The sequence below is a fragment of the Rhinatrema bivittatum genome, chromosome 6 (assembly GCF_901001135.1).
Source record: "Rhinatrema bivittatum chromosome 6, aRhiBiv1.1, whole genome shotgun sequence".
In the NCBI taxonomy this organism is placed as follows: Eukaryota; Metazoa; Chordata; class Amphibia; order Gymnophiona; family Rhinatrematidae; genus Rhinatrema; species Rhinatrema bivittatum.
The window spans coordinates 297609788-297626031 of record NC_042620.1 but is presented as its reverse complement, the minus strand read 5'-3'; the positions used below and the strand labels follow the sequence as shown (position 1 = coordinate 297626031).

The following is a 16244-nucleotide window of genomic DNA, read 5'->3' as shown; positions in this document are numbered from 1 at the left end:
AATCTCCATGCCTTCTGCTGTGTAGTAACCACCATACCAGCAAGTTACCTCCTGTATGCTTATCTCATTTCTGTCTTCTAGCCTTTAGAGATCCGCAGTGTTTATCCCATGCTCCTTTGAATTCTTTGACTGTTTTCTTCTTCACTGCCTCCTCCGGAAGGGCATTCCAGGCCTCCACCACCCTCCCTGTGAAGAAATATTTCCTTACATTGGTTTTGAGTCTCCCTGCTGGAGTTTGATTTCATGACCCCTAATTCTATTGTTTTCTTTCCAACCGAAAAGGTTCAAAGTCCATACATCATTGAAACCTTTTAGGTATCTGAAGGTCTGTGACACATTTTCCCTGCACCTCCTCTCTTCCGGGGTGTACATATTCAGATCCTTCAGCCTCTCCTCATAGATCTTCCAATACAGTCCCCACACCATTTTCATCGTCCTTCTCTGAACCACCTCCATCCTGTCTCTACCTTTTTGAGATACGGGCTCCAGAACTGAACACAGAACTCCAGGTGAGGCCTCACTAAGGTCCCTTATCGCCTCCTTTTTTTTTTTTTTTTTTTTTTACTGGTTATTCCTCTTTATACAGCCCAGCATTTTTCTGTCTTTAGCTTTCGCCTTGTCACATTGCTTTGCCACCTCCAAATCCCCAGACACTATCACCCCAAGATCCCTCTCTTGGTCTGTGCACATCAGCCTTTCACCCTTTATCACCTACAGCTCTTTCGGATGAACCTGCACTTCTTGGCATTGAGTCCCAGGTGCCAAATCTTTTGACCATTCTTCTAGCTTTCTTAAATCTCTTTTCATTCTTTCCTTCAGGTGTGTCCAAATCTTCCCACGATCTTAGTATCGTCCACAAATAGACAAACTTTACCTTCTATCCCTTCTCCAATGTCGCTCACAAAGATATTGAACAGAGCTGGTCCAGACACCGATCCTTGTGGCACTCCACTTAACACAACTCTCTCTTCAGAGTAGATTCCATTTACCATTACCTGCTGTCTCCTTTCAAGCAATCAATTTGTAATCCACCCCACCACCTTGGCATTCACTCCCAATCTTCTCATTTTAATCACCAGCTTCCTATGCGGATCCGTATCAAATGCTTTGCTGAAATCCAAGTAGATCACATTCAGCGCTCTTCCTCGATCCAATTCTCTAGTCACCCAATCAAAAAAATCAATCATATTTGTCTGGCAGGACCATCCCCTGGTGAATCCATGCTGACTAGGGTCCAGCAACCCACCAGATTGTAGATAGTTCATTATCCTTTCCTTAGCAGCGTCTCCGTTAATTTTCCCACCACCGATGTGAGGCTACCTGGCCTGTAGTTTCCAGCCTTCTCTCAGCTACCAATGTTGTGAAGCAGGACCACCAGTGCTCTTCTCCAATCTCACGGCACCACTCTCATTTCCAGGGATCTATTGAAAAGATCCTTCAGCGGAGCCGCCAGCACATCTCTGAGCTCCCTCAGTATCCTGGGATGTATCTCATCCAGCCCCACGGCCTTGTTCACTTTCAGTTTGTCTAGCTCTCCCCATACTTTGTTTCATAAACAGAATTTTGCCTACCCCCATTCCCATCTACAATCTTGTCTATGAGCAACAGTCCTTCTCCAGAGTCGTCTTTAGTGAACACTGAACGGAAGTATTTGTTTAATATTTCTGCCATTTCTTCGTCTCTCTCCACACATTGTTCCTGGTCACCTTTCAGTTTCACTATACCACTACGGACCTTCCTTCTTTCTCTGATATATCTGAAAAATGTTTTGTCACATCACTTTACCTCATTGGCAATCCTTTTTTCCACTTAACCTTTTTCTTTCCTGATTTCTTTCTTCATGTCCCTCAGAATCACCAGGTATTCTTCCTTGTGTTCCTCTTTTTGAGATCCTTTATTCTTCGTGAACACTATTCTTTTTGCCATTATTTTGTCAGCCACCTCCTTTGAGAACCAGATCGGTTTCTTTTTTCACTTACTTTTGTTCACTTTTCTAACATATAGATTTTGTTGCCTTTGTAATAGCTCCTTTCAGTGTGGCCCACTGTTGTTCCAACTCACCCATTTTCTCCCAAGCTTCCAGTTCTTACTCAAGGAACATTTCCATTTTGACACCATCTGTATTTGTGAAATTCAAAACTTGGGTCTTTGTGCGTTTTCTCTGTATCCTGTTTGCAATATCAAACCATACCATCTGATGGTCACTGGTGCTCAGGTGGGCACCTACTCGGACATTTGAGACATTATCCCCATTTGAGAGCATCGGGTCAAGTATCACACCCTCCCTCGTGGGTTCCATTACTATGTTTGAACAGAGCCCCTTGAAAAGCCTCCACTATCTCTCTACTTGTAGAGTCCGCAGATGGGATGCTCCAATCTCCAGCCGGCAGATTAAAATCTCCAGCTAGCAACACTAGTCCCTTCTTTCCCACCTTTTGGATGTCTTTAATCAGATCTCTGGCCTGTAGACCACACCAATGTAAATTGAAGCATCATCTTTTTTTTTTTTAGGACAGCCCATAATGCTTCTTCCCTACCCCACATCCCTTACATTTCAATTGCTTGGATATTGTTTCTGACATAAAGAGCTACTGCTCTACTTTTTCTATACTTTCTGTCCTTCCTAAACAAGTTATAGCCAGGGATGGCCATATCCCAATCATGAGACTCCGTGAACCATGTTTCTGTAACAGTAACAATATCCAAAACTGCTTCCACCATTAGAGCCTGCAGGTCTGGGATTTTATTGCCCCGACTATGAGCATTTGTGCTCATAGCTTTCCAGCTTCTCTCCGTGGACAGCTTTTTTTTGCCCTATTCAGCTGATTTTTGTTAATTTCTTCACCCACTTCTTGGAGATGATGGGGTGATATTTCAATTTCCTTTTGCCACCCCCGTCCTCTAGTTTAAATGTCTTACGGTGTATGATTTGAATTTATTACTTAGGATCTTTTTTTCTGCCACAGATAGATGTAAGCCATCTTTGACATAGAGCCTCGTACTGCTCCATACATGGCCCCAGCCCCCAATATACCCAAAACGTTCTTCCTTACACCAAGTTTTGAGCCATGCATTGAAATTATTTATACAGCTTAGCCTATCCTGCTGCTTTCCATGAACCGGTAACACTTCTGAAAAGGCAGATTTCCAGACTCTGCTTGCCCAGAGTCTGGAAATCTCTCTGTGCGGCTTGGATGTTGTTTCTAGCAAGGTCATTAGTTCCAACTTCAGAATCCTTACTTTCTTCATTGATTGCATTGAGTATCTGATTAGCATTTCTACCAGCTGAGGATCCTGAAAGCATTTAACTATAGTGTTCCCCTCGAGAAGCTTTCCCAAATTAGTGCCTCTAATGACTGAGTCTCCCAGTACAACAGGCTGCTTCTTATGGTTTTTGGTTGTGTTATGGAATTTCTCTGCGCATCGATGTGAGATCAGAAAGGAAAGATGAAACCCAGTCTCCATTACTAGAGCTTCTTCATTTTCCAATACGGAGAATGAATTTGTACTTATGTCATTTGAGAGAGTGAATGTCTCCGCATCACTGGTCTTATCCTACCAAAACCCACTGTAATCCATTTCTATTTGTGTTTCTGGATGTTTTGTGCAAGTGGAGGAGGGCATCTGGGCAGCACTGTTGTAAAGAGTGGGTGTCTTTGGGTCACTGGTCTTATCCTACCTGAGCCAACTGTAAACCCTTTGTTTCTGGGTTTGTGACTCTTCTGTGGTAGGGGCTAAAGATTCCTGAATGCTGTAAAGTGGCTGAGGTTTCCTTGGTAGTTACTAATTCAGCTTTAAGGTGAGCTAATTCCATTTTCATTGAGGAGAGTCCCAAGCCTCCAGATGGTTTGCTTTAAGATAAAGGCTTCACAGTTGTTACATTGACTAATAGTCATCTTGTTCATTTGATTTTGATAGAAAACTCCTTTAATCTGATAAAGAATTAGCAAATTATCTTGTTACCTATTATGTATCCCAGCAAGACTGTATTTGAAGAGCAACCCTGGGGTGGGTGGGTAGAGAGGGAGGGAGGGCTTTTAACAGTTGAGATTATCAATGACCAAAATATTCCTTGACATGCACTTATTCTGTTTATCTAATCCACCGAAAGTTAGGTATTCTTGTTTTTTGATTTTTTTTCTCAAACCCAGAAAAGCAGTCTAGATTGCACACTTTTTGGTTTCAGTTAAAATATGTCCCATCGTAAAATCCAAGGCACACAATTATGCAATCATACACAACTTCTATACTAGGCTCAAATATATTTTAAACAGTAAAAGTTCATTTAGCGAATCTGGGAATACCTGCAGTCAGAAGACTCTGTTCTTCCTCACACACTTGTCTTATAGTGTCAGCAAGCCAGTCAGTACATGTCTCTAAAGACCACCCAGTTTTTTAATCATCCATCTTATATATTAAAACTTCTCCTTTTTTATGCAAATATAAACCCCGACAGCCAATATTTCATGATGATCTGCATCAGGGGGAAATGATAATATAACTTATTAAAAAGACGTGTTCTGTCTTGGACATGAAACATGTCATGAGGCCATTTGATGTCTAACAGAAAACATGTCTTTTCAGTAAGTAATATAATTTCCCCCGATGCAGTTCATCAGGAAACATTTACCAATGTTGGGGTTTTTATTTGTGTAAAAAATAAAAAGGTTTAATTTTATAAGGTGGATGATTGAGAAGACAGGGTGGAACATATACCGACTGGCTTGCTGACAGACTAAGGGATTATGAGCTTCACTTTTCCAAATCTAATATCACAGAACCCAAGAGCAATGCTTTATCCCAACCTCCGATTCCTTGCCTTCACAGCTAGGATTTTTAGAGCAAAGTTAATAAGTTCTTTTGGTCTCTTCATTCCAGTGGCTTTATTTTATTATTTATTGACATTTAATTCCCACTATTTTCATAACTTCAGAGCAGATAAAAACAGCAATAATACTTTACAAATTTAATAACTAAAACATATATCATACACAGTTCACACACCATCCCATCTCCAACCCAGTTTACCCATAAAATAAAACCTTGCCCCTAAAATGTTCCCACAGCTTTGCTAACCCTAAAAACTGCCAACAATTTAATCAAAACAAGGATAAACAACCATGTTTCACACCCTTCTAGAATTTCAGAATCCCCATGCAACTCCAAAGGAAGCTGATTCCAAAAGGATCGGGGCAAAACAGCTAAATTTAGCCTTCCTAATAATTGTCATCTGTACAACTGAAAGTGAAGGGGTCTCTAATAATAGCTGCAATGACCTCACATATATGATGGTTCATATATGCCACATCAGGAAATTTGCCAAGTATTTAGGAACAAATCCATTAGAAGGTTATATGATTGTAAACAGAGGAGGTTTCCTATTTATTGTAATAGCAAGTCCCTTAATCCTTTCTTCTGTCTCGCACAAAACCAGCTCGACTATTTTCTATATATCTCAGAATGTGGTCTTTTATGGTTCATCTTAGTGTATTTAGTGCATACCACCCATTATGTAGATTTTTGTAGAACTCTTAGTTGTTTCTTATTTATTTATTTTATTTTTGGGTTTTTTTTATATACCGATCTTCTTGCATTGGATACAAATCAAACCGGTTTACAGTGAAACAATTAAACTTGCCTGAGAGCATTACATAGAACGAAGAACATATAAAAAACTTTAAGTAACATGGTATTGAAGTATACATCTTATACTAGATGCCTTGCAAAAAGCCATTAAAATTAAAAGTAAACAAGCAGTTGAATGCATCAAATGAATTTGGGCTTCTTCTTGTAAGGTTTACTTCATTTGAAACCTTCCATTCCTGTTCATACCCCAGATCACTCCAGACAAGTGGGGTTTGCATCCCTACCAGAAGATGAAGACAGAGAACAAAACTTTTTGAGGCACTGCACCTGCAGCCCCTCAGTATTTCTCTGTCTCCAGCAGATGGTAGAGGTGCAATCCTGCAATCTATTTAAAAAAAAGAAAAAGAAAAGAAATGGAGAAAGAAGACAGAATATGCTACAGTGTTCCCTGAAGTGTTAGGTACCTTGGTGGACCATCCCTCAGGTGGTTCCGGGTAAGCGGGGGGTTGGCTATTCCTGTCTGGCTTTAGCCCGCTAATTCCGGAGGGACTGATAGCCAGGGGACTGGCTCCCTCTTTCCTCTGAGGTCTCCTCCTTCAAGCCGTCTTCCTCCTGGCAGGGGAGTATTACCGTTTAAAAAAAAAAAAAAAGTAAAAAGGAGAGAGAAACAGGAGCTTTGGTCAAGACGGCTCGGTGGCAGGGGCTGTTTTTATTCAGTGGGAGCTGTCGGTGCTGGAAGGAGGGAGAAGCTGAGCTGCCGTGGCCACTGGGGAATCTGGGGTTCTGTCAGGCAGGAGGCTCAGGCGTGTTTGCTTCACTACGCGCAAAGGCGGGCCTGTGCAGGCGCACAGCTCTGTAGACATACCATGTGAGCAGCCTGCTTGCAAGCGCTGGAGTGGGTTTTTTTTTTCTCCCCTAGGCCGCTGCTTCTCCAGGGGCCCTGGGGGGCTAACATGCTGATTGCTCAAGCACGTTTTTCTGGCAGACCTGTTCAGGTGCGTGCCTCTGAGCAAACCACCAGCGCGGCGTGTTTTTCCTTCTGCTAGACCACTGCTTCTTCCCTGAACCTGATGACGTGAAGCATGGCTGCTTGTAAAGCATGCGAGTTGTGATCTGTGTGGTTGAATGAGGTGGCCCTGTGCTCTGTGCTGGAGGGAGCCTCCGCAGATATGACCCCGGACAGGATGGCCACTAGGTCTTCAGGGCCCACAGCAGAGGTCCCGGCGGGACTGGAATGGGCCGCCTTGCCCTCCGAGGGTTGCAGGCAGAAGACCACAAATTCCAGGGCGCCCAGGAACTCTCTTCCGGCTCTTTCTCCCATGAGACTGTCGGCAGCGCAGGACCTTAGCATAGGGGAAGAATCAGATGGGAGCAACCTCGATGGGGAGGAGGAGGATCTGGAAGAGTTTTCACCGGATTTTGTTCTACTCCTGCATAAGGCCTTCCTAGCATGGAAGAGGGCAGGCGGGAAGCAACCCAGGGAAACGGCAGCCGCAAAATCCTTCCAAGAGACTTAGGGAGGTCTCGTCGAGAGGTTCTGGCGGTTTGCTCAGACATCTGGGTCTGGAGCACGGTTCAGAAACCGAAGGTGATCCAAGGAATTTGGACGGCTCGGATGATCCTCAGGAGGATCCTGCAGGTGCCCCTATAGGGGGTGATCCCGATGCAGACCCGGATACAGACAAGGATGACCCTGATCCAGACGAGATACCGGTGACAGAGGGAGATGACCCAAGAATTATCTGCCTGTTTAGGAAAGAGGAGCTGCATCCCCTGATACTCAGGTTTTGGAGGAATTTGGTATCAAGGTCACTCAAGAGGAGTCAGACAATGAGGGAGTAAATCAGGGGCTGAGGGGTGATCCTAGTTCCTTCCTATTGCCTAAGAAGATTTAAAAATTGGTTAATCGGGAATGAGATTCCACGGACACAGGTCTTAAGCTGGGCAATGGCAAAGCTATACCCGCTGATGGAAGAGACCTTAGACCTGTTGAAGCTGCCAAAGGTGGATGCAGCAGTCTCCATTGTCACCAAGAAAGCAACTATTCCTGTGGCAGGTTCAGCCACTCTGAAGGATATTCAGGATTGTAGACTGGAGATGCAGTTAAAGCGGATATTTGAGGTTTCTGCCTTGAGTCTCCGGGTGGCAATCTGTGGCAGTCTGATGCAGAGAGCCTTCTTATGCTGGGTGCAGAAGGCTCAAGAGCAGAGTTCTACATGTCCCAGCAGCTCCACGCAGTCGGCGTGCTTGGAAGCTGGAGTCGCTTATGTGGCAGATGCGCTATATAATTTGATTTGTACATTTGTCAGAAGAATGGTTTCGGCAGTGGCGGCTCGCAGGCTTTTGTGGTTTCGAAATTGCTCGTCATACACATGGTCCAAGTCCCAGCTCTGTAATCTCCCCTTCAAAGGGAAACGCCTGTTTGGGGAGGATCTGGACCAGCTGATGAAGAGCTTGGGAGTGTTAAAAAGGAATAGGTTGCCGGAGAATAAGAGGAGTGGCAAAAACAGTTTTCCTGCTGGTTCCCGTTTTCAGGATACAAGACATTTTTGTTCAGGCAAGAGTTCCTCGGCAATGGGACAGAAGCAATTTTTGAGAAGACAACTATCTGTTCAAGGCTCCCACAGATCCTTCAGAGATTCTGTCGGTCAGGCGACTAGGGGAGGAAAGTCAACGCAATGAAGCCAAGGTGGTCCATTCCTCCATGGAGGCTGTAGGCGGAAGAGTAGCCCGCTTCTATGGAACTTGGACCAAGGTCACCTCGGACCAGTGAGTTCTGGAGGTGCTAAGAGACAGTTACAGCTTAGAATTTTCGCACCCCATCAGGGAGGCCTTTCTAGAGTCCCATTGTTCATCTTGAAGCAAACAGGAGGCAGTGAGGGATACACTGCCGAGGTTGCTAAGATTGGATGCAGTCGTTCCAGTACCTCTCTCCAAGCAAGGGCGGGGGAGGTACTCTGTTTATTTCGTGGTTCCCAAAAAAGAGGGCATGTTTCGACCCATTCTGGATCTGCCAAGGGTTAATGTGGCCCTGCGGGTTCTGCGTTTTCTCATGGAAACGTTGCGCACAGTGATAGCAGTGGATTGCAAAGGAGAGTTCCTAGCAGCATTAGATCTAATGGAGGCCTACCTGCTATTCCCATCCGGGTGGATCATCAGATGTTTCTGAGGTTCGTGGTGTTGGGGCAACATTTCTAGTTCAAAGCTTTTCCATTCGGGCTGACCACAGTGCCACAAACCTTCACAAAGATGATGGTGGTAGTGGCGGCAGCCCTGAGAATGGATTCTGGTTTGCCCATATCTGGACAACTGGCTCATCTAGGCAAAGATGAAGTAGGAGTGCGGTAGCTCAGTGCAGCGGGTGATGGACAGATTGTGATCGCTGGGTTGGATAATAAAACTGACGAAGAGCCATCTGGTTCCAACCAAATCGCTGGAATATTTGGGGGTGCTGTTCGATACTCAGAGGGGCAGTGTGTTTCTGACTTCAGACAGAGTGTCGAAGTTGCAGAATCAAGTGTTATGTCTGCCAGTACCCAGAGTGTGAGATTACTTGCAGGTTCTGGGTTCCATGGTGTCCACATTGGATTTGGTTCCATGAGCCTTTGCTCACATGCAACCCTTGCAGAAGGTGCTCTTGTCCAGATGGAATCCATTGTTAGAGCAGTAGCAACTGCCTTTACCGCTACAGGGGGGAGTTCAAGTCCAGTCTTTCATGGTGGCTGTTGCGACACAACCTGGAGAAGGGAGTAGATCTGGAGTCTCCGGACTGGGTAGTGGTTACTAAGGATGCCAGCCTCAAACGTTGGGGGACGGTCGGCTCAAGGTCTTTAGATGCCAGTGGAGGTGGCCTGGTCAATCAATCACCTAGAGACAAGGGCAGTTCCCAGGGTCCTGGAGGCATTCTTGCCTTGGATTAAGGGTCAGATGGTGAGTCTTTTCCGACGATGTGATGACAATGGCATACATCAGTCGTCAAGGAGGGACAAAGAATTATGCTGTGGCTCTGGAGGCTCGGCATCCCTTTGCGTGGGTGGAACTTTTCCTAGAAGGAATATCAGCTTCTCATGTCGCAGGAGTGGGAAAATGTGCAAGCAGACTTCCTCAGCAGGCGGCAGTTGGATCCAGGGAAATGGGAGTTGTCCCCTGAAGCTCTCATTTGTGACAGATGGGGCAGTCCCCTGAAGCTCTCATTTGTGACAGATGGGGCAGTCCCCTGAAGCTCTCATTTGTGACAGATGGGGCAATCCCCAAGTGGACCTCATGGCCACACGGGGCAGTGCCAATACAACCCGATTCTTCAGTCGCAGACAAGAAGTCAGATCAGAGGGAATAGATGTGCTGGTGTGCCCATGGCTGAGAGGAGTTCTGCTGTACGTATTTCCTCCCTGGCCTCTCGTCAGACGCTTCTTGTGTCTAATAGAGATGCACCCAGGGAGGATGGTTCTGGTAGCACTGGAGTGGCCATGCCGGACGTGATTCGTGGATCTGATGTCTCTCGCGATGGACAAACCTCTCAGATTGACTCATCTCCCAGGGGTTCTTCATCAAGGGCCCATATTCTCGGATCGGGAGGATGACTTTTGTCTCGCGGCTTGTCTTTTGAGAGCCGGCAATTGCCACTAAAAGTATAGTCGGAGCCAGTTATTTCCACTCTGCTCCAGGCTAGAAGGTCTTCTACTTCTACTTCTCTGGCCCATCTGTCAAGTTCCAAGTCTTCTACTTCTCTGCCCCATCTGTCAAGTTCCATAGAACACTTGAATCACCACCAATACCCGTAAGACTGACCACATAACCCCCATCCTAAAGGACCTGCACTGGCTTCCCATACCATACCGCATTAAATATAAAACCCTCACCATCCTGCACAACGCCCTTCATAAAAACAACCCCGCCTGGCTTAAAAACATGCCTCACTTCCGTACCTCTAACCGTCCTACTAGAAATGCCCTTGCAGGCACCCTACACACCCCACCTCTCAAAACCGCACACCTCTCCAACACGAGAGAAAGAGCGTTTACCATAGCTGGCCCCACCCTTTGGAACTCACTTCCCCATTACCTTCGACTTGAGCCCTCCTTACAGTCTTTCAAAAAAGGCATCAAGACCTGGCTCTTCAGGCAAGCCTACCCAGAAGCCAATCAAACCTAGCCCACTCCCTACCCCTTCCATCACCGTCCTCCCCCCCTTCACCCCCCAGCCTCCCCTTACCTCCCTAGCCCACCCTCCCTGCCCCCTATCTCCCCCTCCCACCTCGTCCTTCTTCTTCCGCCTCCCTCCCCCCCTCCCCCTTCAATCAATTAATCATACAACTGATCTATTGTAAATGAATACTTCGCCTTAATTTATAATTTTAAAACAGTTACAATTAGGTTCCTTTTATTATATTTATCAAGTTGTTTGTTCCTCTCTCTCCTTCTGCCCTATTCTTTCTTGCTGCTCTTCCCCTGCCCACCTCTCACCTTTTTCTTGCCTGCTCCCCTTCTCCCCTACCCTCGTTCACTGTATTTTCTACCTGCTTCAGTTTTTTGTAAACCGGCATGATATGCCCTATGAATGTCGGTATATTAAAAGTTAAATAAATAAATAAATAAATTATGTCAGGTTCTGGAAAGTTTTTGAGTCTTGGTGTTTGGAGCAGCAGCTGGATCCGCTGGGTGTGGATATTCCTCACATTTTGGCCTTTTTGCAACAAGGGTTATCAAAAGGGTTGGCATATAGCTCACTCCGCATGCAGGTGTCAGCCTTGGGTTGCCTTAGGACTCTCATCCTGATGTTGTTTGTTTTCTGAGAGGCATTAAGCATTTGCGCCTTCTAGTACATAAGATTTGCCATGATTGGAGTCTTAATTTGGTTCTGAAAGTGCTCTGTGAGCCTCCGTTTGAGCCCTTGCAAGGAACTTCACTAAAAGACCTGACCTTGACAATGTTTCTGTTGGCCATTTGTTCGGTCAGATGGATTTTGGAGCTTCAGGCTTTGTTCTGCAGAGATCCGTTCTTGCATATTTTCAGTCACAGGGATACACTGCATACGGTTCCATTCTTCTTGCCAATTGTTAATCAGATGGTTGAGCTGCCAGCCTTTCCGGAGTGGTCTCGGGTTTCGCCAGAGTCCAAAGATCTTCATCTTTTGGATGTGCACCAGGTTCTATTACGATATCTTAAGGTCACTAACAGTTTTCAGTGATTGGATCATCTCTTTGTGTTGTTTGGTGGGGCAAAGAAAGGGGTCAAAGCTTCTTTTGCATTAGCTGAAAGAAACCATTTGTTAGGCTTATGTTTGTAAAAGCCAAGAAGCACCGATAGGTCTGCGCACGCACTCTACAAGAGCACAAGCTGCCTGCTGGGTGGAATGTCAGTTTTGCCTCAAGAGATATGCAGAGCTGTGACGTGATCTTTGCTCCATACTTTCATCAGACATTACCGTTTGGATGTTCGGGTGCAGGAAGATGCCACATTTGGTGAAAGTGTATTGTGTGCGGGTCTTTTGGGTCCCCACCCAGTTTAAGGGTGCTTGGGTACATCCCACTTGTCTGGACTGATCTGGCATTTATTTATTATTTATTTAAAAACTTTTCTATACCGTCGTTTAGTAGTATACCATCACAATGGTTTACAGATAGGCACATAAATAAGTCTGGTTAGGATTATAAATTAGCTAGTAGGTGCCAATAAAGTTTCGGTTACATGAGGGCATATGAACAGGAAAGGAAAATTGGTTCTTACCTGCTAATTTTCGTATTTGTAATACCACAGATCAGCCCAGAGACCATTCCCCTGGCTGCTGAAAGACCACATTTCCTGTTTGCATTCTCAAATTGTATCCACAGATTGTAAATAGGTTGATGCGCTGAGGTTAAGAGTTTATCGTTCCTTGCGAGGAAGTGGGGGTTCCAGTTAAGGGAGGGCTTCAACCCTGAGTTAACTTTCCGCTCTAGTTGGGGGATCAATTTTCTCTACACATTGACTTGGGTATAGGTCAATACTGAGGGACTGCAAGTGGCACTCTCAATTATGTAGCAGTACCTCAAAGTTTTGTTCTTTGCCTCCATCTGCTGGTAAGGATGCAAAACCCACTTGTCTGGACTAATCTGTGATATTAGAGGAACAAAAATTAGCAGGTAAGACCAATTTTCCTTCAAGTCACATGCAGTGTCATGGGGTCTCAATGTGATAAAAACCCCTATGAGCCTCTGACCTCTTGTGGGTAAAGTGTCTGATCTGGAAGGTTGCATTTTTGGTAGCAGTCACCAGAATTTGGGAATTTCAGGCCTTAGTAACTTATTCACCTTATACTAAATTTCATTTCGTCAGGATCGTAGTTTATATGCATCCTGAATTTCTGCCAAGATTATTATTATTATTTGTATATTTATTTATTTGTTTGTTTGTTTTTGTATTTGTAGGTACATCATATCAGTTTACATATAACTTGATACAATACATGGAACATAGAGCGGTTAAAGAGACAGGGTTAGGAATATTAGGAACAAGATAATGTAAAAAGGAGATTTTGTGGTGTGTAACAGCGTGGTTATTAAATTAGTGTAACATTCAATGAGAAATAAACATAAAATAGAGGTAACATTCAATGTCAAAATAAGTAAAGTGGCTTACAGGTAGCCACTGATGTTATTTGGTTCAGGATGGAAGCAAGGTTAAAAATGTGTTTATCAAGGGAGGAATTGCGGGAGGAAAAATTTACAGGGCAGTCATAGCAGCAAGGGGAGTGTGGGGTGTGGTAGGGACAAGCTCTCTAATCCGGGAATGCCTGTTTAAAGAGCCAGGTCTTCAGTTTTTTTTTTAATTTCAGGGTGCATTGTTCTAGTCGTAGATCGGGGGGCATGGAGTTCCAGATAGTAGGTCCAGCAATTGATAATGCACTTTCTTTAGTGGTGTTAAGGTGTGTGATCTTGGGCGAGGGAGTATGAAGGGTTCCTTTATAGGCTGATCTAGTGGGGCGAGTGGAGGCATAGTATCAGAGAGAATCGTTTAGCCAATGATTATTACTGTTGTGGAGAGTTTTGTGAATAATTGAGAGTTTTATAGAGAATTCTGAATGAAATTGGGAGCCGATGGGGGGGTGATGTGCTCATTTTTACGGGTGTTGGTTAGAATCCTAGAAGAGGCATTTTGAAGCATTTGTAGAGGTTTGATGGAGGTGGCGGGGAGGCCGAGGAGTAGGGAATTGCAGTAGTTGATTTTAGAAAAGACGGTAGCCTGGACGACAGTGCGAAAATCATTAAAATGAGGGAGGGGTCTTAGATTTTTGAGGACGTGTAATTTAAAGAAACATTCTTTGGTGGTTGAGTTAATGAATTTTTTTAGGTTAAGGTGTTTGTCAGTGGAGACACCAAGATCACTAACATGTTGGGAGAAAGAGATGGGAGAGGGAAAAGAGTTGCAGACTGAAAGTTATTGTTGGTAGAAATGATTAGTTCTGTTTTGGTAGTGTTGAGGGCTAGGTGCAGATCAGTGAGGAGATTGTTTATTGCGGTAAGGCAGTTTTCCCCATAATTGGAGGGCTTTGGAGAGGGAGTCCTTGATGGGGATAAGGATTTGGACGTCGTCTGCGTATATGAAATGCGTTAGGTCTAGATCTGTTAGCAGTTGGCAAAGGGGCAAAATGTAGATGTTGTAGAGAGTGGATGAGAGGGAGGATCCTTGCGGGACACCTTGTGTTAGTTTGATGGGATTGGATTCGGTGTTTCCTATTCTGACTTTGTAAGTTCTGTTTTCAAGATAGGATTTGAACCAGAATATGTCTGTTCCTGTAATACCAATTTCTGTGAGATGGTTAATTAGAGTGTTGTGGTTTATGGTGTCAAAGGTGGAAGAGATGTCGAGCAAGGCAATATTGTCATCCAGTTATATTGTTACATATGTGCCACTGTTCTATGTAAAGCCCCTTATCTCTGTTGGGCAGTTTATTGTTATATGTAAACCGGAGTGATTTGTAGTCTCTATAAGAACCTCGGTATATAAAAATTAAAAATAAATAAAAAAATAAAGGCAAGAATGTAGGAGTGGCCTTGGTCCAGTCCCTTGAGGAGAGTGTTCGAGAGGGAAATTAGAAGAGTCTTGGTGCTGAAAAATCTGTGGAAGCCGAATTGGGTGGGGAATAGGAAATTATGGGTTTCTAAATGGTCTGTAAGAGCATAAGAACATGTCATGCTGGGTCAGACCAAGGGTCCATCAAGCCCAGCATCCTGTTTCCAACAGTGGCCAATCCAGGCCATAAGAACCTGGCAAGTACCCAAAAACTAAGTCTATTCCATGTTACTGTTGCTAGTAATAGCAGTGGCTATTTTCTAAGTCAACTTAATTAATAGCAGGTAATGGACTTCTCCTCCAAGAACTTATCCAAACCTTTTATGAACCCAGCTACACTAACTGCACTAACCACAGCCTCTGCCAACAAATTTCAGAGCTTTATTGTGTATTAAGCGAAAAAATGTGCTACTTGCTAACTTCATGGAATGCCCCCTAGTCCTTCTATTATTATTGTTTATTCACAACCTTTTCCAAGGTTTTTGCTAGGAAGGGTAAGTTTGAGATTGGCCGGTAGTTAGCTGGGTCTGCAAGGTCAAGCTTGGTGTTTTTTTTATAATTGGCTTGACAATAGCCTGTTTTAATGAATCAGGGACTAAACCAGAGGAGAGAGAACAGTTGAGTATTTTGGTAATAGGTTCATGGCAATAGGTTTATGGATTTCCATCTTAACTGTCCTTCCAACATTTGTTTTAAAGGATCAGTGACACAATAAGTGAACAAGCACTACGCGCTTTAGATCACAAGTGAGCCATTACCTTCTATCTGGAGCAACTTAAAGGCTTTAGAAACTCCACCCCCCTTTTTGTTTCTTTTTGTCCCAATAAACCTGAGATTGCTATTTTGAAGAGAACTCTAATTGAATAACAGTTTGCCTATCTTTCACTTATGCCACAAGCTAGTTTTACTTCAGAAGGGCAAATCAAGGGTCATGGCTGTTGAAGATATTTGCAAAATTGTAAATTGGAGTTCATTACGCACTGTTGCATCCCATTATTTAGATTCTAACTCCTGACCTGATGGCACATTTGGACAACTTATTTTTCAAGGTTTGTTTAGAGGGTTAGAATCCAACTTCAGCTCCACCACGGCCTCTTGTTTTCATTTAGGATTGTCATCCTAAATGAAAAAAAAAGGGAGCTTTAACAAACCAAATAGAGTTGTTCCATGCTGTTGACGGGACTTATTATCTACCCCTTTTTTTGTTAAAAGGCAACTTTTAGCTAATAAGTGCTATTAATGAGACTTGGTAAGTCACCCTGTCATCAGAGAAAGTGAAGCTGCTTATTGGTGACAAGTGTTCTCTGAAGTCAGAGGAATCAACAGTTACATATAAACTCCCTCCTCCCTTTCTAGAGTTGAGTTATGATTAGCTTAATTACAGAACTGAGGCATACTGCGTGGCTTGAGGATCAGAAACTACTCTGTGTGTCCATTGGACCCATTGGAACTTTTTCTTTAAAGCTCTGAAAATGTGTTTCTTGGTTAGTCAAACCAAAAGAAAAAATCCTCCTCTACACTAGTAGCAGAAAACGCCCATCAAGAGCTAGATCATGCAAAGGAGGATCATCGTACTGGGTTGTACTGATCACAATAAAAATGATCTTT

At 44.0% G+C, this 16244-nt stretch overlaps 1 protein-coding gene across 6 annotated transcripts in view; it reads left to right on the top strand.

Annotated features, from left to right (window-relative positions):
* The window catches only part of OCRL (OCRL inositol polyphosphate-5-phosphatase), a 193176-nt gene that overhangs the window by 76029 nt on the left and 100903 nt on the right, over positions 1-16244 (top strand). The gene's annotated exons all lie outside the window — the stretch shown is intronic.